This window comes from Typopeltis vanoorti, chromosome 4, assembly GCF_054136105.1.
Source record: "Typopeltis vanoorti isolate ZY-2024b chromosome 4, IOZ_Tvanoo_1.0, whole genome shotgun sequence".
In the NCBI taxonomy this organism is placed as follows: domain Eukaryota; kingdom Metazoa; phylum Arthropoda; class Arachnida; order Uropygi; family Thelyphonidae; genus Typopeltis; species Typopeltis vanoorti.
In genome coordinates this window covers 171,940,057-171,965,148 of record NC_143552.1, presented here as the reverse complement: position 1 = coordinate 171,965,148, position 25,092 = coordinate 171,940,057, and the positions used below count along the sequence as shown (strand labels likewise).

General features: G+C 36.0%; 1 pseudogene; it reads right to left on the bottom strand.

The window, feature by feature from the left end:
• Positions 1 to 1,394: 1,394 nt before the first annotated feature.
• Positions 1,395 to 25,092, bottom strand: part of LOC150107848 (serine/threonine-protein kinase pim-1-like) — a 108,840-nt pseudogene continuing 85,142 nt past the window's right edge.

Here is a 25,092-nt window from a genome sequence, read left to right as displayed (position 1 = left end):
ACTGTGATTAAATTTTTAGAACACTTATTGTTTAAAATTATGATGTGAAAATACAAAAGTAAAATGAATTATACACAAAAGAATTACTGACTATGTATAAATATGCTAATAATAATAATTTAATGAAAACTAAACATTTAAGTATTAATATAAATATCTACAATATTCTTTTGCCACAGTTAATACATATATTTCCTTCTTATTTCAGTGAGATACTTGGGCTTGTTTCTGTGAACACAACTTTTTTATATCTGGGTCTGTGGTCGACAGAGCTACACGCAATTCAAGATCAAGACTCTTCAATGATGCTCTCTTTTAATTCTTGATAACAAGCATAGAAGAGAACCTTTGTTCACACATGTATGCTGTATCAAATGGTAAAAGAATGTTTATAACTTTTTCGCTGATGGATGGAAAATCCTTTTTTGCAGTTACCCATAAATGAGATAATGGAACATCCTTGAACTCAACTTCAAGGATATGATCACTTTTTAATTCTAATAACTCCTCTTTTCTTTCACTGATAAATCGCATGCCATGTGATCTAATGAAGATGCAAATGGATTTCGAACCCAATCGAATTTCTTTGTCTCCGTTAATTCAAAGTAGTGATGAAGCTTTCTCTCAAGCATGCAGAGCTGTTGATCTACAAGTTCTAGTAGTTCTTTTTTAGGATTAGAACTACAATTCCGACTAAACATTTCAAGGAAACCATTTTTCACCACATCTTTCCAAAGTTGAATTTTGTTTTTGAATCCATTAATTTTGTCAGTGCAAGTTAATATATTCTCAAGCGGTCCTTACATTTTTCGATTAAGTTAGGTATTCAAATATGTCAGCTAAGTAGGCCATTTTTGGCAACCAGTAATTGTCTTCCAACTTAGCTGAATACTGAGAGTAACCCTCAAAAAATACTTTTAATTCTTATTTCAACTCATGAAATCTGGACAGAACTTTCCCTCTCGACAGCCAAAAAACTTCAGTATGGAAACAACAAATATTAATGCTCTGATCACATTTCATCACATAAAATTGAAAAAAGTTGCGATTGAAGTGGCCTACTTTTGATCAAATTCACCATTTTTATAATAACATTAAGTGTGGACTTTAATTCTAGAGGTAAACTATTTGACATGAGAGCTTCTCTATGAAATAAGCAGTGTATTATTTGAACATCAGACCGAATTTCGACGCCAAGCCTCTGACTCTTCCTGTCATTGCAGCCGTGCCATCAGTACATAAACTTATGCAATTTGTCAATGAAATTTTGTTTGTATCAAAGTATTCATTGATCACCTTAAAGATTTCCTTCCCAGTTGTTTGTTTCTGAAGTTCTTTGCAGAATAAATAATGCTCCTTCGACCCTTTCTCATCAGAAATTCGAACAAGTGGAATTAGCTGACAACAGTTGCTAACATCTGTAAGGAACATTTCTTAACTTCACAAATTTTCTGGATTAGTGTTTCTTCTATGCTAACTGACATGTCTTCAATGCGCCTACTGATGGTATTATTTGAAAGTGGTACTTTTTCAATTTCTTTTAAATCATCGATTCCAAGCATAGTTTTAACAATTTCCACGCAAGGTGGTAAAATGAGTGATTCGGCAATTGTGCGAGGCTTCCTGGCTTTAGCTATCAATCTTGCGACTTTGTAACTTGCTTCTAGAGCTCCATTAGATACTGTTGTGGCTGATCCCATGAAAGAACTTTGCATTTGAATTTGAGTTCGCAGACGTTTAAAATATTTAAAATCCTTATCTATGTACGAAGGATGCTTGGTAGAAAGGTGTCGATGTAGCTTACTTGGCTCCATCACTTCATTTGACAACATATCCAGGAATATGAGACATTGAGGCACAGAAGAATTATCGGAGCACACGAAACCAAATTTCAGATAATCCTCTTTATATAGTCTATGACTATGTTGTGCTATAAACGTTTTCTTTGGTTCACTTTCTTGGGCTCGCGAATTTGATGGATTTTCTGATATTTTAAAATATTTGTCCATTACTATGGTTAACTGAAAATTAAATTTAATAGAATTAAAATATATGCAAATAAATAATCCATTGAATAGAAAGATAGAAATCACATGAAACTAAGAATACTACATTATAATCGAGGATATCAAATAGGCATTGTAACTAGGGCATCCAAAATACCGGAACATGCAAAACTGTGTAAGAAAAATGTCTATTAATGACAGAAAATCTATGTTTACCAAGCTTAAGCTATATAAATTACACATTAATCATTTTGTAACTCATAATATCAGCGTCCATTGTCCAAAAAATATCTCAGATACCTTTTGATTCCGAAGAAAATACATTAGGAAAAATGATTAACTATGAGAAAAAAATGACTCACCAGTGTTTATTTTATCATGCGAAGGTACTTCTTTCTTGACTGACCGGTATAGCTTCAGCTAAAATGAATGTTATAAATCCACGGTAACAGAAAAAAGTGTCTTTGTCAACAAATAATAACAATTCAACTTATGTTCCACAAACTATCACATTTGTTAAAACACAAATTCAGAAAAAGACGCAATAAGACATTCCCGCTAAGGTGTTTTGCACAGATCACTTAGCAACACTGAACATCCACTTGAACGCAGTTGTTACAAAAATAATATGCTCTTGATACACTCGACTGGTACTCTCACAACAGACGAGTTGGAACTGAAGCAGAGTAATGATCTTCTAAGTCGTAGATGCATAACGTGAGGGAGTGAGTAATGGGAGGAATGGCACTTATGACATTCTGCGAGGTCGCTTTCACATGTTTGTAGCTAGAAAAGAGCAATAAAGCGAAAAGGGAATCACTCGGCAGCCTTGCCCTCCAGTAAAATACCGTCGCCCCATAATCAAGACTTTGCGATAAAATTTTTGGCGGGATGTTGGTTGGGGGAAGCACTGTTTAGATGGACTTGTTTTTGCTTATTGGTCAGAGTCCGGAACTAATTTTTATGTTGTGGAGCTTCCAACATTCGGAAATTAGGTAGGTCCAGTGAATGTTGATTGATTTTTCGTCACATTTTATGACTATTCTAAGCATTGTTTCTTTGTCTTGTTTGTCTATTATTATGGCATTGTCAATTTGTGGGGTATGTTTCTGTTCAAGGATATGAATTGCTATTTCTGTCTTCCCTGTTTCTGTATATTATTTTTCTTATTGATGTTGCATTTTTTTGTGTTTAAATGTTCTGGAATTGGTATGTTACAGTAATGGAAGTGTTCTTGTAGTCTAGCTCATAAAGACCTGATGGAAGAACCTGTGTAGGTGATATCACAGTCGTTTTGGCAAACACATTTGTAGACTACATTGTGGTGTCCTAGCATTTCTTTGTGTGTGACAGATTTAGTGGGTTTTAGGAGAGTTGCTAAGTTTTGGATCGTGGTGAATAATAGCTTATAGTCCGTGTGAATAATACAAAAATACAAAGCCTACAAATACATTTGAAAATGTATTTGTAGGCTTTGTATGGCAGTTTGATAACCTTTTGTGTAGGGAAATCTGCGTTGGGTGAATGGTTGTTTTGATGGGTTTTTGCTGTTCTATTTGTATAATTTATTAGTTGTGTGGGATAGTTGTGATTTTTAAGAATCTGTGTTAAATTATTTAATTCCTATCGGTCATCTTATCCTAAATCGGTCATCCTATCACAATTTATAAATTGTGACAGGATGACCGATCTTTTAACTGAATATGGATGATATTAACAGAAATGGAGGTAGTTTCCACTATCTGTGGGTTTGTGGTATAATTTCGTGGCTATTTTGTTGCTAGTTCTGATTAATGTCAGATTTAAGAAATTGATGGATTTGTTCTGTTCAGTTTCCATGGTGAATTTTAACCTAATGCTGTAATTGTTAAGGAAAGTTTGTAAGGTGGTGGTGATGTGTGTAGGTTCTTCAATGCATAGAATATCATTCACATATCTGCCATAAAAGGTGACGCTAGGGGGAGGGAAGGGTGGAGTAGGAGTGATTCTGTGTGCCAAGAATAATTCTGCTAGAAGTCCGCTGTTGTTTTGGCCCATATGGAGACCGAAAATTCGAACATACATGTTGTTGCTGTTGGACTTAGAAATTACTTAGCTGATATTATGAGTTTGACCAAGTTTATGATATCATTTGGTGTTAATCGTTTGTGTGCATGCAGACTGTGGTCCTCTGTGATTAGTGTATGTACAATGTTTAATGTTCTGGGGATGTCCACGTTAGTGTATAATGAAGTTGCATTCAACGAGGTCAGGACGTCTTCCCGGGATAAAATGACGTTATTTGTTTTCTGGAATAGGTCGTCCATATTTTTTGTCATGGAGTTTGACGTTGTAAGTAAAGTTGGATGAGTTTAGCTACGAACTTTGATAATGGTGCTGTTGTGGTGTTCTTGTAGGAGACTATAGGCTATATTAGGTAGTCGTCTTTGTGGGTTTTATTGTTCCCGCACACATCGGGTTGCATTTGGTGTTTTTCATTGTGGTTTTGTCTATCTTGTTGTGATTTTAAGGTGTGTGGGGTGTTGTTGATTTGATTTATGAGGTCGAGGATGGGATCATTTTGGATTTTTTGGTAGATGTGTTGGTTGTTTTGGCCGTTATTTTGATGTTGTAATCGGTTTGGTTGATGATGATGACTACTGTATCTCCTTTGTCTGTTTTTTGTGAACATTATATACCGGTTTGTTTTTAAAGATAATAGGGCTTTTTGTTAGTTGGGAGTAATGCTATTTATGATGTTTATTTTCTGGAATATTGTGTCTCTGTTTGGGTAAATTTCAAGTTTTGCTTGGACTTCTATAATGATGTCTTTGCTATATAAATATTTTGGGGATACAGCGAAGTTAATTCCTTTGTTCAGGATGGTGATTTCGTTGGATGTGAGTTTATGATATGATAGATTTATGATAGAATTGTCTTGTGTGGGTCGCGATTGGGTAATAACCGAAGGGTGGAAGCTTCACGTATTGTGTACTTAGTGTCTGTTAGAGCATTCCTTTTTTTGCGTGTTGGGCTTCTATTAATTGCACATAGTCGTTGATGTGTGTTTGGGTACTTTCTGAGAAAACTGTCCGTTACTTAGGGGGGGGGTCACAAACCTATCTATTTTTTGTATTGTGAATGTAAGAATATGCTTGTTTTTTTTTAAAAAAATCTGTCATGTATGGGTGTTTGATGAGTGCACATGATATCCAGTAGCAATTTTTTTTGTTTCTGGGAATTGAGCGAATTCTGCATACCGTCGCGAATTTTGCCATGATGTGATGGAGGCAATTTTCAAAGAATGTTATATGTTTTTTTTGGTGTATATTAGGATGGTTTTCTGGTATGTCATCATCAAATTCCTGCCATGTACCCTCAAGGGGTGTACAGGATATGATAGTACTACATGAAAAATTTACGTCATTACTAACTGCATATCTAAAATTTTCCTCGAAATCAGTCTGTTACTTGTCAAGACTCCAACATTATCAGATCTTATATTTCTATCGTCTAAGGCACTTTGTACCGTATCAATCCACGTACATCTTCATCTTCCTCTGGGTCGTTTTCCTGCCAACCCGGCAGAGAACACTTGTTTGGCTAATCTTTCCTCGCCCATTCTGTTTAAGTGACTATACCACCTGAAGTTAGCTCTGCTAATGCATTCCTGGATGATGACAATGTTAAGTTACTTCCTAACTTCCTCGTTTTTAATATGATATTGCCATTGATGCCATCTGTTCACGCCTCAAATATTTCTCAGGACTCTCATATCTGCGGTCTCTAGTCTTTGGTCAAGTATTTTACTTCTGACCCAGCTGTCAGATCCACAAGCTAAAAACACTTATGGATCTGAGAAAACACTTATTCGATATGAATTTATTTAATTGACTTCCTACCTTACCAGCTTTGTTGATTCTGTTGTTTATTTCCCTATTTATATTACCACCTTCACTAAAAATCATTCCTAAGTAGCTGAAATGTTTTACTTGTTCCACAGGCTCTCCATTGACAACACAGTTGATATTTGTAACGATTCTGCCTATTTTCATTGTCGTTGTCTTTTTATTTCTCACCTTCATACCATATCTATTACAACAGTTATTCAATTTAGCCAGGGAATCTTGGAAACTTGTTATGGATTTATTTAGAAGTATAACTTTATCTGCATAAAGCAAAGAGCAGACATTAACATCTCCAATTTTGATAACAGACTTAATACCACTTTCCTCCATAATGTGATTCATGTCGATGATGAATAACAGAGGGGATGGTGTACATCCTTGTCTCACACCAGTATTTAACATTAAGCCATCTTCCTACAATTCTACCTGCTGACTTACAACTCAAGTAAACACTAAGTATTGCTTGATATAATGCACCATTGACACCATATAACTGTAGCGTATTGAATAGCTTCTCCCTTCGGACCTTGTCATATGCCTTTTCTAGATCGACAAAACTTAAATACAAATCTTTGTTATATTCCCATGATTTTTCAATTCTTTGTCGTAAAGTGAAGATCTGATCCTGACAGCCTCTATTTGGCCTGAATCCAGTTTGTTCTTCACCAATCTTTTCTTCCACAATTCTTCTCAACCGTTTCTCAAGTATACTTGCATAGATCTTGCCAAGAACACTCAGTAGGGAAACACCTCTGTAATTCTCACATTCAGTTTTATTTCCCTTTTTATATATGGGTACTATGAGAGCTCTCTTCCAATCATCAGCAATTTGTCCCTCTGCCCAGGACTTCTGAAGTATGCCGTGCAGCCACTATAAGACTTTTATACCACTATACTTCAGCATTTCTGGGCGAATATCATCTACTCCTGCTGCCTTTCCACATTTCAAGCCTTTGATAGCATATTTTCTACTTCAAGTATGGATATGTATTCCGGTTGAGTGTTTTTAGCACTGGCTATCATTGCTTATTTCATTTAGCAATTTTTCGAAGTAATTACTCCATACTTCAAGCATATCTTTTTCTCCAATTTTCATGTCAACTTTATCATCTCTACGTCATTTTACAGCACTCTTTCCTCCATTTCTTAGCTTCTTCAACAATTTCCAGAATATTTTGCAACCTTCTTGATATTTATTTTCTATGTTCTTGCCATAGTCCTCCCATGACTTTCGTTTAGCCAGTTTTACACAGTGTTTAGCTTTCTAACATTTGTCTCTGTATTCTCTGAGAGCATAAGCGGTCTTATTTGCCAGGAACGTTCGATATGCTTTCTTCTTTTCCTTCACTGCCTCTTTAACTTCCTGTGTCCACCATGGAGTTCTGATTTTTCTATCCTTGCAGACAACCTTACCACATGCCTCTCTGGCTGAATAAATCAGCGTTTTCTTCAAACCTTGCCACTGAATCTCCAAGGTTTGGTTCCTGTTCTCAAACTGCTTCATTTTTTCTTCAATAATCATTGTGTATGTTAGTCTACAGTTCACATCTGACATATGCTCAACTGTTATTCACTTTAAAACTTTCTTACATGTTATTCTTTTCAATATGAAATTCAATTTTTTCCTGCTCAAGACTAAATAGTGATCACTTCTAATTTCAAATCCTCTGTACACTCTGGTGTCCTGCACCAGAGAGAAAACATCACTATCAACAATAACATAGTCAATGAGACTTTTCGTATTCCTTGCCTCTTCTCTCCATGTGAATTTGTGCACATTTTTATAGTGAACATGGTTAGTAATAACTACTCCATGTCCTGAGCAGAAATCCAACAAGTATTTGCTATTATTATTAGCTTTGCTTTTTTCTCTAAATTTTCCCAAAATAATTTTGTATGTCTGACAATCATTTCCTACTCTGCTATTTAGATCCCCAACAAGGACCAACTTTTCCTTTTTCATTGTGTCAGTTTCTTTTTTTAAAGCATCAAAAAATTCTTCCACTACTACCTTAGTAGAACCTTCTGTCGGACTATAGGCACAAATAAGTCTCATTGTCCAATTCTCCATTGTGAATTAGCCAACATCACTCTACTTGAGACGGTCTGCCATTCAAGAAGGTTAGCCTTGTACTTTGTGTTGAATACTATGGCTACCCCTTCTTTTCCTTGATTGTCATTGCCTGAATATAACATTTCGCATTTATTGCTCAGAACGATCTCACCAGTTTTTGTCTGTTTTGTGTCAGTCACCCCTATTATATCGATCTGCTATCTAATTTCTCAGGTAGCTCCATTTCTTTGCCTTTCAGGCTTCTTATGTTGATAGTACTGATCTTTAACTCTGGTGATGTTAAGGTGGGGGTTTGTTTTCAGATTTGTGTTCCAGTAGCTGATTGTTCCAGTAGCTGACTTTTTGCTGTTTGCCCTGGCAAAACAACAGGGGCCTTGTTTAACCATGCGACACCCCAGCCAGCATGAAAATTTATCATGTTGAACCATCATTTTTTATTTTGGTTTAACCAATAAGAATACAATTTGGTCGGCTAAATCTTAAATTGCCAGCCCATCCTCGTTCGTTCAGTATCCAGGTAGATACCGTGTTATTACAAACATGCTTAAATATTTGTGTTTCTGTAGAATGCAAAAGGCTTCTTTTAGCTTTGATATATGTCAAAGTTCCTTGAACACACTGATCATACAAAATTTATTAATACTGGTATATTAATACTGGCCATTAGAATTTTTCTTTGCATTATGTTTTTTATCAGCAATAGTCAGCATGATGTATAGTTTGCCATATATTTATATTCATATTACCAACACAATTTAATAAAAAAATATTAAATATATGAGATAAATTAAACATATATATAGAATATTTTATTCAAAATTGAATTTGAAATATTTTAATGTTATATACAGTTTCAACAGTATAAGCTTATAGTACACTCTTTGAGGGTATAAATTTATAGTGCCCTTCTTGAGGGTTTAACCTTATAGTGCACTCTTTGAAAGGGTTATAATTTTTAATTTTTAGCATAGTATCAAAGCCAAAAATGCAGATTATCTATTCAGGCTTTTATCATCTAGTTACATTTTAATGGTAAATTATGCCCCCATAATTAAGGTTTTGGCTTGATTGAAATCAATCAAGCCAAAACCTCCAAAGATAGGGAGTTGGGTGGAATACAAAATCCTATGAACAAATTGTGAGTCTGGCAAAATACTTACACGGACAAAGAAATTAGCGCACCAAGAAGGAAGCATAGTATTCAACTGAAATTTTATTGGTGTAATGATACAGGTGAATGATGCACTTGTGGCAAAAACAGAGTTGAAGGAATTTCAATTACAAAGGAATCTGTGGTACGCAATCCGGTCATCATCAATAGTGCGTTGCACCGGCTCGTGCAGCATTACATGCTGCAATACGGTCTGACATGGTGGCAAACAGATGCCTGAAGTTTTCCAGCGGCAGACTGGCCCACACGTATTGGTTGCTGTGCTCCAAATCCCGGAAATTGCAGCACGGTGGGAGCTGCCGTTTCAGCTGCTCCCAAACATGCTCGATAGGAGACAAGTCCGGGGAGCAGACAGGCCATGGAAGTGTCTGTACATGATGTAGGCAGGCTTGGGCAACCCGAGCCATGTGCAGATGGGTATTATCCTACTGGTATAGCACTCCTGTATCCCGGCCGCGAATGGGAGAACATGGGGTGTAGGATGGTCGTCCACATACCGCTGTCCCATCAATATGCCATGTACCACTACGAGGGGTGATCATCTATCATAGGTTATGACTCCACAGACCATAATGCCTGCAGTGCAGGAGGTGTTGCGCTCGATAACGAGGTCGGGATTGTGTCATTGACCAGGGGTCCTCCACACCCAGACATGATGATCATCTGACCCCAAGATGAAGTGGCACTCATTGATGAAGACCACATGTCTAAGTCTGTGGTATTCCATGTCGCTCTTGCCTGGAACCACTGCAAACAGAGTCGGTGATGTTGCGGTGTTAATGAGAGCACACATAACGGGCAGAGGGATCATAGATTCACCTCCGCGAGGCGTCCAAAAATGGTTCGTGGGCACATAGGAGCCGCTACATCTGCGTGTATAGTGGACCGGGTCACCTTGAGATCCCTGCTTGCCGCAATTCCGTCACTCCTCTCTAGCGTTGGTCCTCCTGATCCGACTGGAGTTGCTCTGCCGTGTGGTAGTGCCAGAACATGTCCACAGCTTCCCGCACTGTCGGACGGTATGGTCAGAACGGTTCATGTGCATGCCTATATGGCGTGCCGATCACCCTCCAGTTTTCAGGCCGATGATCATGCCTCTGTCAAAGTCTGTAAGTTGCTTAAATTGACATCTCTTGCATCTACCCAGCATTATCGTCACTCTGTACTCTAGCTTGCGTCGGCTGGTGCATTTCACTTTAATCGGCTATCCACTACACGCTGGCTTTATAAGGCTGCCGGTTCGTGCTTGCAGAGCCACTGCATGGTGCGTGGGGATGCACAATCGCACCAAACTTGGATCATTTTCATACCACCCTGCACTCTAGCTATTTGCTTAGTTTCGCCATTGTACCATGTTTTCTTCCAGGTGCCCTAATTTCTTTGTCCGTGTGTGTATTAACCTCTTGTTAAAAATTTCAGATTCTTTATTTAGTGGATGTGGCGTTTGCCAACCACAGCGCTTGGCCGCACGAAGGAAGACTTGGTTTCGAGTCTAGTCGGCGACTAGAGGAAATTTTTCTAAGCCTTTTTCGACCGGTTCCCAAGTTAGTCGATCTCTAGCACGGGAAAGCAGGTTTTTCCTCCCGGAAACTCGGGTTTTTCGTCCTGTAAACTCAAGAAAATCGACCGTAGAACCGACATTATTTCAGACATTAAATATATTGTTAGGGTTAGGGACCACGAGATGGCAGCACATTTGAGCCGTCTTTCTTCACTGAGTACCGCTTAATTAGTGATAGCCTTGGGCCGTCTATCTCTGATTGGTACCAGTGGAGAATGAACTGCCCACTCAGTCTCCAAAAGTTAGATAGGGCTAAATGGCCTCGCCTACTCCCCGTATACGGGAATAAAAAAAAAAAGGCGTTAGCTGATTTTTTTTTTATTTGTCAAAATGAATATTGAATTTCTTTGTCAAATTAAATTTATTATATATATTTCTCAGATTATTAATATTATTATTATTATTCGTGACACCTCCAAGGAATCTGAAGACTCATCGTGGTTGAACACCTACTATACAACTCTCCATCTCCACCACTATCTAACTTCTACAACAAATCAACTATATCAGCGCCATCTACCGCCCAACAACACCAAAACATGTATTTTTTTGTCTGCAAATTGCGTGTGTTCTGAAGGGCCGATTTATCTGTATGCGGGATGAAAAACCCTGCTATTTCCGTATGAGATCGGCTAACTCACTTTCAATTGAAAACGTCTATATAAATATTCCTCCCGTTAAAACGGGATTCGAACTCAGGCCTTTTCCAATGGAAGGATGCAATGTACTGTCGTTCTTCCAATTGCGCTATGGAGGCGCTTATAAATGCTGGAAAAACTCAGCAATGCCAGAACAACTTGTCAGAAAATCCAGCAATATCATATAATAACAGGAAATGGAATGGTTCTTGCACAAGCATTTTTGTAACCACCTTGATATTCATAATATGCCTCAATAAGGCTGTTTTTGGTATTCTTAGTGCCAAAGTTCCAAATGTAAATTGGTCACATGGTCTCTGGTGCAAGAGCTTTCATCACATCCTTACATTTTAATAGCAATAGCTTCCCTCAGAGCAAACATTCATTATACTGCAGTAAAAAATATGCAAAGATAGGTGTGATGTTTAATTTTTTAAATTATATCAGTAGGTAGAATATACAAATCTTTAAATCCCATGAGGAAGTCGTGAGTGTTTGAGAAATATAATCACTCATAAAAAAGTTTCAGATCTTATCTGTGGATCACAGATTTGTGAAATTAGCTGTATGCTGGAAGAACATTTAACATTTTTAGAAACCCTTGTCAAAGAGAGCTGTTTGATCATTCTCCATAATGGATTGGAATTTCCACAAAATGATATTGCCCATCCATTTTTATAATCCTTCGTATCCATAATATGCAATATTATGGAAACAGCCTTTGAAAAAGGCTGTTTATACTATCCTTAGTACTAGGTTTTCCAGATTTTGGAAAACCAAACACAAGACATGAGTGTACCATATTTGGAAAATGAAATATGGGACACCAATCAGCCACGTGCAAGTAGAAGCTATGCCTACTGTGCAAAGCAAAGATGGTGGCAAGAAACGCCAATGACAAACAAGCACACCGTATCTTGCCAGCTTAGAGCCATCGATTGCTGACAAACCCACAAACGGCTGCAGCTGGAAAATTGATATCAATGGCGAAAAAGACTATAATGTACGAATTCTGTTGCCAGTGGATACAAGCTTCCTACACAAAAATATACGAACTGGCACACAATATATATATATATATATATATATATATAAATATATATAGAATTTAACCAGGCATATTTCTGTTTGCTGTGCCTCCCATCTGTGAAACATCTCCTGATTAGGCAAATGAATTGAACCCCCCCCCCTTGAACAGCACATCACTGCTGTGTGCTGTGAATGAATCTCTTTTCTCCAAAATACAAGCACAAGAAACAAAGCTTGAATCAACTAACGTTTAGCACCACAACACAAGTTCACCCTTCCCCACGAATGAACTCCGTGAAATAATCGCACCAACAGTGCATGATTCAATGGAGGCCAAAAACAAACAATGCAACGCCATCATTTAGAACTTTCAATGCTTTTCATAGAAAAGCATTGAAAGAAAACATCATCAAATTATCAGAAGAATTCGACATCGATCCTAAAATATCATCAGGTATCATCGTTTCTGACTCATAAACTTCAGAAAGGATGGAAAAAACTTTCACACCTCATAAAATTGACTTGTGAGATGCCGACATGCACATCAAACTATGTTTATTTGTCATTTATCATTTATCATTTGCACAAAGAGAACAAGGATACCAGCTTCGAAGACAACTTACAGAGAAATGTCAAAATGGTGACTACAGCTGGACCATCAAATACAGACAAGCTAATTTGCTGCAAAAACCAAGTCATGCCACTATCAACCACAATGGTGACCAGTATGAAGGCAGTGCATAAGAAATGTCCACGCCCCCCTTAGGTGAAACATATGACCCAAATAACCCTACAAATCTACTTCACCAACATCCGTGACTAAACTCCAAACTTAATAGTGTCCACTACCACCTGCAGGCTACCAAACCCCACCTACTCTTTCTGGCTGAAACCCAAATCTCACCTCAACAAACTACATACTCTTTAACTCCTTTTGACCCAAGGGTCGCATCTGTGCATACATCCACTCTGACATACCTTGCTAGGAAGAATGCGATATAGAATCACCAAACTTTGACCTTCTTTGGATGAAAATATCCCTACCCAACTCAGTCAAATATACATGTTGTCTTTATCACTCCCTGATGCAAGCAACCACTCAGAGCTCTAAAAATAGATTTCCTGCAGTCCCAATTTCCCAATAGCAAAATCATTCTCCTAGGAGATTTTGATATCCACAACAACTGGCTTTTCTCCTCCAGCTGTGCAGATCTTGCAGACAGATCTGTACAGCTGGAGCATGATGCTGATACATTTGCTATCACTAAGTGATGGCAAATAAATCAGCATCATAACCATATACAACTAGTTCAGATGCCAACCAGAATACCTGATAATCTAAACCACTGTCCAAACACCCTAGACCCTAGATGGTGATCCTATGGCATGCATTCCAGAGGTGTAACGTCTGAGAATTTGGCTGGCACATCAACGATTTACGATGACATCCTTTTATATGATTATAAATTATTCAACCTCTCTTTAATTGTTACAATACAAAGAAGTTAAATTGTGTTTTACATGAAAGAAACTAACCAACAAACGCATGCCTACTTTAGGAACAATGCCAAGCAGCTGAAAACTAGAGATGAAGTTAAGAACCTCTAGCCAATGTCTCAGGGCCATAATGACATGACTCAGCTGATAGAAAACAGCAGTGTTCAGTCGTCAAAACTTTTCATTACTTAAAACCTTATTAATTAAATCAAGTTTATTAACTTTAATATTTCTAGCATATGAAAAATCACTGGATGCAACCTTGTCAAAACACATGGCTTCTAAACATATGCTATTAAGAGTAACATGGCAGTCGCATCTCTCATTTCTGCCGGCCTTCTTCCTACAGTGGATTGTGAACAAATACAATTTTTCTTTTCGTTAGTCGGCTCTTTGTAGATCTGGATTTCTAAACCGCCAGGCAGTGGCATCAATTATTCCAGGCCACGAGAGGTCCTCCAGAAATGTGTCATTTCACTTTTCTAAGCATTTTTCATGAATAAATCTTTAATAATGTTAATAGTCTGAGGAGAATGATATTCGTGAATGTATTAAAAAGATCAGACCCAGAACGTCTAAATCACATCTATGTAGGTAATGTCAGTGAAAAAGCCACTTGTTTTTAAATATGGAAGTATTCATGAGATCGAGAATTTTCAGATGTCGAAATCTTTCAACTTTCGGAAGTTCATTGTTTTTCCTGTAGTGAAGTTCTTGAGAAGTTATATGACCTCCAAAAGGAAGTTGAGCTGTTTCTAATTAATAAGAAAAGTGACCTGTCCCGATATTTCCAGGAGACAATATATCTCAGCGATATATTTTCTTAAATAAACAAGTTGAATTTAAAACTTCAAGGTCCAGAAACAACAAAATTCTATCCTTCAAACAAGATCGAATCATTCAAAAAAAGAGACTCACACTCTAGTTCAACATGACTTCACAAAGAAAGAATGAAAAGTTTCAGTCGTACTCAGATTATATTATAAACGCAGGTGATTTCTATTCACCAATTCAGTTTCAGATATTACTGCCGGCCACGTGAAGATGTTGTCGTTTGAAAAGTTTTATCCTGAACATGAGGATCCCTGGAGGCAAAATATGTGAATCTCTTCATTGCATAAAAAGTGACAGCCTTTTTCCATGAAAAAATCCTTTAACTTATTGAATTACCATCAGACGAAGGACTGGAAAGTACTTTTAATTCTACGAGTAACTCAAAATTCTGTATAAGAATAAAAAATAAATATCAAATTCACATGAAATATCAATGAATAAGATTTCTGTGTTGTTTTTCCACCAAATATCTCCTTGAAGCTGCATTTTCTGTCATGATTGTGCTTATAACGAAACAGAGGAACTGCCTGCAACTTTCTGACTGTTCTCTGTTTGGCTATCACTTCAATTCAGCCCAGATTCATTAAGCAAATGGACAGAGAACAGCAACAAGAGTCTCACTAGCCTAACTAAAAATTTTCAAAAACTCAGTTGCAGTAAAAGAAACTAAGATTAACATTCTCAATAACTTATAATTGATGCATGGAAGTGGTGTGTTTCTAAATTTAGAAAAAATATATTTTTTGGAACTAGTGTTTAGACTTGAGACATTCATATATTTTTATTTATTACGTAAATTACATAACTTGCATTTATAAATATTTGATGGGTATGTGATAATACTGTATTTATTGGAATATAATTCTCAATTTTTCCCCATAATTAAAGCTACAAATTCGTGATGCAAGATATATGTAGTGATTATTGGAAACCCAAACAGCATCATCTTTCCCATTATTCCAAAATTAACACTTATTTATAAGACTTGGGATACATAATGAACAATCCTACACGAATGACTAATGAGAAGTGAAAGCATAGTGACAGACATCAATGGTAGGCCAATAGAGATAGGGCATACATTAAGACATGCATATGATTTGTATGGCATTAAGTACGGTAACAAAAGATTGCATGACCCAAAGACAAATGCAACCGACAATGGTTGAGTTGAAATGATAATTGTATTCAACCGAATTCCAGAACATCTGAAACTGTCATAACAACATTAACTATATATTTCTTAGTTTTAACACATTCACGATGGGGTGTCATTTTGCATTCCGACAGAACTTCGCATTATCAGGAGGCAAAATTCACATAAAGTTTCAACCCTCAGGTGAATTTTATTTGTGCTTGTTTGCTTTTGAACTGACTGGCGAACTCACAGATGCATTACATGGAATGTTAGTCTTTGTGATCTGTCATAATGAATTCGAGAATTTCAAAGGCAATAACACAAACACTTATTTCATGTAATTGAAAAATTGGACAATAATTTTTGGTTAGATACTGAGTTTCCTGTGCAACATATGGTTTTGCTTTTCACAGCAGTTTCTGTGAAAGAAGACATACGATTCATTATACAGCGCTGTTTTTATTCCAGATGTCTCTAATTGCATTATTTGTTGAGAATTGTATTACAGAGACTGCAAAAGCCTCTGTTCCTTATTCAGTGATACAATAACTGTACTTATTTTTCGTGCATCCCTATAATGGCTATTGGGGAATGTGTGTTGTTAACCTCAGGGAGCAGGTTACTATCGCCCCAACTTGAACATGTTTAAACATATTTGTGTGCAAGGTATATACAAAAGGTTTTAATGTCTTTTATCGTAAAGTAAAATCAGGGGTTCGAGTTATATGGGAGGGCAAATTATAGTCGAGTATATATGATAAGCGTTTTACTGACAATTTGACATCCTTCTGCTGCTTACCTGGCTCAGCTGACTTCTATGGTGAGATACAATGCATAAGTATTTTCCTCACTACTTTTTTAAAACCAACATTATTATAATCAATTTAAACTTAATTATACCATAATTAAGTTTACACGGAATAATATTTAAACTATTTGGTGATCAGGTGTTGTTTCCGCAGGCCAACATCATTAAAATGAGCACAAATTATTTTAATGATGTTGGCCTGTGGAAACAACAATATGCGATGAGATTTCGTTACTCCAGTGTTTGATAAGTAATTTAAATGTAATTTTATATTTGTCAATTTGCCATATTGTATACATAAGTGTACTAATACTGTTTATGATTATGCAATTATTAATTATTAATACTTATGTAAGTTTAATATATGAACTTTAGAAAAAGGGAAAGGTATTTATGAGTACGTTTTTTGGGACCAGACCCTCATCTTATAGAAACAGAATTGAGAACCACTGATCCTTAGGATTCCCAGATTCTTCCTTTCTCTAATCAGAAGTACGTTCATTGTGCATTTACTGCAGCACATCCTCCAGTAGGAAGAAATAAGCAGCAGCAAGTATATTATTGTTGCGTGTGTGTGTGTTCACTCATTTGTTTTTGCTCGAGTTTTTGATTACCTAGTGTTTGTTACCTACATAAAATGGCTGCTAAAATTAAAAAAATGAAATTATTACCATCAAGCAGCAGACAGTTACAAAGTTGGTGGACTGAAGTGTATGTCATGATTAACAAAGCAATATGTGCTTTATGTTCTGGGACAGTTGTGTGCAGAACGTCTTAAGTAAAACGGCATTGTGAGATAAACCATAAATCGTTCCTAGAGAAAAGCAAGGACGAACAGAAAGAATTTATTCCTCGGGAAATCAAAAATAGAAATATTCAATCAACAACCCAAATAAAATTTATTGGCAGTCATTCTAATATAAGTGCTGGTAGTTGTTTTGCCTAAAATGTCATTGCAAAACATTAGAACCTTTTAGTTATGGGAATATATAAAACAAGCATGGTAAAAATGAATGCCAGTTCTCTTTGAAGAGTTTGAAAACTAGTAAATAATTATCCAAAGAATAAAAGATATGCCTTTGGCTAGAAACACGGTGAAAGATAGAATCTTGAAAATAGCTAAAAATATAACTCATCAGCAAAAAATAGACATAAAACCTTTGGTTTAATTTCTCTTTGTCTTGATGAGAGTACTGACATAATTTGATCAGCTCGTTTAGCAATTGAATTGATATATATAGAAATAATATAGAATTGATCAGTTTAACATCATTAGCAACAACAGCAAAAGGAATAGATATCTGCAGTGCAGTTGTAAATGCACTTGCTGAAAGAGATACAGATCTCTCCAAAATTGAATCAGTAACTTCGGATGGTGCTCGCAGTATGACTATAGAGGAAAATTGTTTTGTCAATTTAATTATCGAACATATTGGACATTCAGTCAGGGTTTTTATTGCATTATACTTCAGCAAGTTCAAGTGAGTGGAAGATGTTATGAACATTATAACACAATTGGTCAATTTTATATCACCACATGCTTTATATAAACGAAAATTTATAGAATTATTATGTGAGGTAAATTCAGTGTACAATGGTTTGCTTATGTAGAACAACTTCCGAGGGTTAAGCCATGGAAAAGTTCTTCAAAGATTGGTTGAGTGTTTAGATGAAGGCAGACTTTCTTACATAATCATAAAATCACTGAAAAATACAATCAATTAATGAAAGTTGAATGTCTTTCGAAATTAATGTTCTCTACTCATTTGTGTTTACATTTAAATGAATTAAGTGTTAAATTGCAAGGTGCTAACAAGACATTTGTTCCCATGTTTGATTTAATCAAACTAAATTATAAAATTTAAGCTAAATTATAAAATTTCAATTGTGACATTATTTCCAATACTTTCCAATATTTTCCAAATACAAGAAAATAATTTTGCAGATCTAGAATCTCATGAAAGAACAGATCAATTTAAATTGACAAAAGAGTGTTCTATAGTTATTCAGGCGATAATCAACTAATTTTCTTCACAATATCCACAGATCAGGCAATTTTCAGAGACAATCAAAATTTAATTTGCATCCAAACAAATCAGCAGATAAATTCAATTTGAAGATTTTTTTTGAGTAGCTGAATTTGGAAGATATAGAAATGCAATTAATCGATTTTCAATCCTGTTCTGTAAGGAAACAAAATTTTGTCGATTTGATAAATGACAAGAAAATAATGGAAATGGAAAAATAATGGAAGTAGCTAATGATGGTTATATTATAAATTTTTGCCTCTACACACACACTTATGAGTCATTATTTCCGAAATGAATTTTATAAAACACAGTCTAAGAAATAGAATTGATTGATGAATCTAGTTCTGTATGTGTATTACTAAAAGTGACAAAATATGAACTTGATATAAAGCATTTGGCATCTAATGTACAACAGCAAAAATCTCATTAATAAATTGAAAATAGATTGATATTGATTTGTATATGACAATGTGTATGTCAAATTATGAGTTCATTTTTAAGAAATTCTATGCTAATCTTTAAACTTTTCTCAATAAAATTTTGCAATTAATTTTCCATTAATTTTTCCCCTATAAAAAACTGTCTGGCACGTCAGCAACTCAATAAATATTATTTGTAAATTTTTGTCACATGCACATGAAAAGATTCGCCACTATGGCCCTAGACCATTTCCTGACCAATGACCTTTCCAAATCCACAGTGAATGTAGAGAGCTGCTCCCTCATACAACAACAGTGCATATATTCATTTGAATCAGTCTAGTCCAGTAAATCAAAATACACAGCTAGTTGTTGATCTAGATCAGGGAGTTTCATGGATAATCTGGAAGACATGCATTGACAAATTCTACAATAAGTTCATGTTGCATGAATATGATGGGGGATTTCAACTGTGGAGATATCGAATCGAAGTAAGAAAGATCCCATGGCAGGAAGGAAATGGAATTTATACAACCACTAAGAAATAATTACTTGAAGCAGCATTTGATGGAGGGGAGTCGTATATCAGCGTATAGAATCTGGTCATAGATTCAGATAAGCTACGAGTAACAAATGTGCCACATTGCCTCTGATTAGTGAAAGTGACCATGCAGTCTTGACTTAGGAGATTGTACAATATGAGGAATATTTTGTCAAGAAGAGGCACATATGTGGAACTACAAGGCAGGTGATTATGACAAGATTTAAGCTTAAGAAGCTTAAATCTGTTCCTTGGCATAAAACACTTCACAGTAAGGTTGTTAGTAGTGTATGGGAGAGCGTTAAGTGTCATCTAGAGGAAGCAACCTTTATATTGTATGCCTGAGGTAAGGAGGGTTAATCAGGTAGGAATTAGATGAATCAGTAATATCGTTAAGCACAAGTTGCAGAAGAATAAAATGCTATGGACGGTATATAAAGAGAAAGATGATCAGCAAACCCATTAACAGGACAAAGCTCAGGCAAGAAAAGCGACCAGAATGCCAAAAAAAGGCGAAATCACATTATTAGAAGTATCTAGATGATCAGACCAAAGCAAATCCAGAAAAGTTATTTCATTATGTGGCAAGTAAGAGAAAGAATGATTATATTCCTCTTAATGTGTGATGGTCATCAGGCGAATGAAGCAGAAAATATAGTTGATTTACTGAGTGACCATTGTGCAAGGGAATATCATCCTTGTCATGTTATTGCCTTAATATATATGACAAATACTGTGAAAGCAGAGGTAGATGATTGATGGAAGATTTTTCACTTGGCTGTGCTACCAATTACATATTTGGTTTATTCCTTTATCCAAGTATAAGCAAACAAAGTTTAGGCCTGAAATATTTTCAGGACTGGGGCAGCTTGTGGCAAAGGTGGTATAACTTCTGATCACTTGCCTTAGTATCCCATATGCAATTACTTCCACCTTTGTATCACCACCTCTGGATCTGGCTCCCACTGATGAGACCTTCATAAAGGTCAAAAGCGGTTTTGGTAGTAGTGACCTTTCCCTTAAAGCATAGCATTATACATGTCCGCATTATGGGACTATGACAAGTGGTGAGAAGTTATGCCACCTTTGTCACAAATTGTCCCAGTCCAGAAAATACTTCAGGTGCAAACTTTGTTTCCTTACTCTTGGATAAAGAATTAAACCAATATATAATTGGTAGAGTGGATGAAATGGTTCTTAGGATATTGAAGAATCTTAAGGTAAATGCAGCTGTGGGATTAACCACCTTATTGGCCATTAAAGATCAAATGCGCATCCTCAAAAGCTTCGTATCCATGATAAATTTCAATGTAATATCAAACACTTTTAATATGCTCTTCGCATCCATGGAAATGTGGACATATATATATATGTCCTGGCTGGTCGTGTGGTTAAATGGGATATCAGCTGGAATTTTGTGAGATATGCAAAAGCAACTAGCAATGCCTCTGAATAGACTTTAATTTAAGTCTCAGCTCTTGTAGAATTCGAAGGGAATGGAAAGAATCAAAATAATTCCATTGCATAAGTGTCGTTTTAAGAGTGCAATAGTAAATTATAGACCAATCAGTATCTCAGGTGTGATGGTAAAAGTAATGGAAAACTTTTTCATAAAGAGAACTTAAGAATGTCTAGATACAAATATGATACTGTATGAGGGATAACATGATTTTGCGAAGGATCCTTCATGCCTTAGTAATTTATATCTTTTTATAATAGAATAGCACTAAAATTGGTTACAGAAAATGGCTATATGGTGATTCTGCTGGATTATGTAAAGTAATTGGACATAATACCACATGGACCTCTGTAATGCAAATCAGAACAAATAGGAATGGATAAGACATTTCTTTAAGGGGAAAGGAGGGTGGCTGCTGGACAGATATCATAAAGTGGTATACACAGGGGCAGAATCGAGGCAAAAACAGATGACTAGTGGTGTGCCAAAAGGTTCATTGCTGGGAGCATTTCTATTCAGTTTGTACATAAATGATGTAGGAAATAACTTGAAAGGAAATATTTTTTCCAGATTATGCAAATTTAATTAGAGTAAGAGTTAAGTTGATGTGCACAGCTTACAGGACGATTTAAATATACTGTCAATATGGGCGAAGATAATGGGTGTTAGTTCAATGTGGAATAATGAGGTAGTGCATTTTGGGATAAACGAATTACAAGCTGTGGATCACCTTGATGGTACTGTACTCCAATGATATTCAGGAAGTTAGAGATTTAGGAATCCTGGTAAACAGGGAGTTAAAATTTAGACGACATATTGCTAAGGTGGGTAACCTAGCACATAAGATTATTTGGCTATGGAAGAACAGACTAACACGTACAGAAAAGGAATTTCTTATTCCTCTTTTTTAGGGTCTTCATATGTTCACATAAATTACTGTGCTCACTTCTGGTCTCCTGGGTTTCTTGGGGATGAGGAAGTGATAGAGAAGATTCAGAGGCAAGTGATGAAGATGGTAAGTGGACTGTGGAATGTTCCCTATGAAGAGATTGAGGGTGTGTGGATTGCAGAAGTTGGTTTATAGGAGAAAAAGCAGAGATATGACAGAAACATTTCAGTTGATTAAAGGGTTTTATAGGACTGATCAGGTGAAATGTTTCAACGCTTGAGAGGCTAGAATATGCAATATTTCCTTAAATTTGAATAAAGATCTGTTTTGTATGGATGTTTGGGGTAGATGTTTGGTCAGAGAGAGAGAGAGAGAGATGTGAATGAGTTGCAAGATTCAGTTGTGAATGCTTTTTCTGTGAATGGGTTCTAGAAGAGGTATAATGGGTCTCCTCCAATGAGTCTTTGGACTCCATGGAGGTGCTAATACAATAAGAAATGATGATGGCAGCACATCAGCTGATGCAATGAATATTTTCTCAAAGTAAGGGATAGTCATTGGCAGTCCATAGTTTTTCAAATTTTTATAAACTTTGCTTAATTTTTTTATTTAAATTCTTTTCTTGTTATAACAAGGCAGTGACAAAAGCTAAAGTTGTTGCTACTGAGGACAGCGTTTGTCCTGAAATTAAACACTGCTGTAGTGATGACAATGGATAGGTTGACATTAGAAATAGCATGGTTAAAGGAAATTATTAGGAAATCGAACAAGGAATTGGAAATGGTGGAAAAACATTTGTCTACACTTTGAGAGTAAAAGAAAAAGAATGAGAACAAAAACAGACAGGAAAATACTGAACATGGAAATCAATATATTAATAACAACAAGGTAAGTCGGTTAATATCTAAGAAAAATAGAGGTAATATGGAATGGTGACGACTCAATTTTAAAATTTGCTTAACTGAGGGAATCACCACTTCTAGTTTGCCAGGAGCAAAAATTAAAAATATGTCAAACATAATTGAAAACCAAAAAATAAATGTAAAGGAAATGGCAGTGTTGGTAAGTACTAATAATTTAAGTCGTGACAAACACAGTATTAGAGAAGATATGAATGGTGTTTTGGGAGAAGAGACAAAGAAATGTGAAAGAGTAAAAATTGTAGGATTTCTACCTAGATATGATAGTACTCAGTTAAGATGGAGAGCGATGATAGCAAATGATTTCACGTGCAGGTAATACAGAAGATATGGATGTGTCATACGTGTGTGGTGAGCTTGATGGCAGAAAAGATTTGTATAAGAATGATGGCCTGCCCTTGAATTCATTTGGCATCAGAAACCTGGAGAAATTACTTCGTGGTATGAGACCCAATGCATAGAGTCAGGGAATCTAGATCATCAAGGAAGGAATCAGAAAAATTTGTGTGAAAGTTTAGCAATGCTATACAAACGTGATAAAGATATGAATGACTTCGAACAAGGTTATGTATATGGCGTAGTAGTGGGAAAATATGCTTCGGATTCAGACCTTTTAAGTATATCTGAGGAGGAAAAGTGAAAATTATAGAACAAGACCAAATAGATTGCATATCTAATTATACGACTAGGCTATGTCATAGTTTATTATGTCTATACACAAATGCCAGGAGCATTAGAAACAAAGGGTTGGAGGTCGCTGCTTTATTGAATAAAATGTGGTCTAGGATTGTTGGCATTAGTGAAACCTGGCTATTAGAATCATATATGGTAAGTGGGATCGAGTGTAATATACTTTTTTTAGGAATGACAGAAGAGATAGGAGAGGAGGAGTAGTTCTACTAATGATATCAGATGACTTAAGCCCAGTTGCGGTAGAAATACAAGAAAACAATGATGGTAACAATGTCACATGTAGTGATGAGTTTGAGTCTATATGGTGGGGTGTTGCTACAGACCTGGCACCTCAGATGTATAGAGCGATGAAATGCATTGTCTTATGGGTAACAGGCAAATGATCATTATGGGTGACTAATTTTCCAAACATTGATTGGGTAGAAGAGAAATCTCATGATACGAAAGAACTGGAATTTATTGAATTGTTGAGAGACAATTTTCTCAAGCAGCATGTGAAAGAAGGAACTCGAGGTCAGAGAGATTTGGATTTGCTCGTGGCGTCAGAAGGGATCTTTTTCAAGAATATCACTATTTCACCACCAATTTCGAACAGTTATCATGCGCTTCTTTCTTGGAAAGTATCTAATTGTATTGATGCTCCGATTAGAGCAGGTTACATCCTGAACTACAAAGCTGGAAATTATGATCAACTTAGAACAATACTATCCTTGGTCCGATGCTATCAGTTATTGAATGGAAAAATTGTCAGCAATGCATGTGAAATCTTTGAAAAAGTGCTTGAATGAGGCGGTATCTGAATGTATCCCTAGTGTTCAAAGAATAAATAGGTTGGGAGTGAAATAAATGTGCAGCCTTATTAAGCTTGAGATCCACAAGAAGAAGAAGATGTGGAAAGAATATCATGAGAATAAGAGTGAGAGGAGTTATGAAATATATAAAGCTCAGACCAAAAAAGTAACGAGCATTGCGATTAAATATAAAACCGAGTGTGAAAAGAAATTGGCCATCCAAAAGAATTTTATCGTTATGTCGCAAGCAAAAGAAAGAATGAATGTGGAAGAATAACTTTATTGAATTCAGATGACACATGAGTATCGGAAGCTAAGGAGAATGTTCAGTTAATGAATGCTCAGGAATGATACCACAGGAATGGAAACAATGTATGATTGTTCCATTGCACAAGGGTGGTGTAAAAACCGATGTTTCTAACTACTGACCTATTAGTATCTGGTGTAGTAGTGACGAATTTAGAGAATTTACTAAGAACTCGCATAGACAAGCATTCTATACTTTGTAGGGAACAGCATGGGTTTACTAAAAGAAAGTCATGTTTTAGCAATTTGATCATATTTTATAACAATGTTATGGCCGAGTTGGGTAAAGGAAATGGATACACTATGATAATGTTTGATATTTCTAAGGCATTTGATTGGATACCACACGATAGGCTGTTGTGTAACTGGAGAGTATAGGATTGGCACATAATCTATTGACT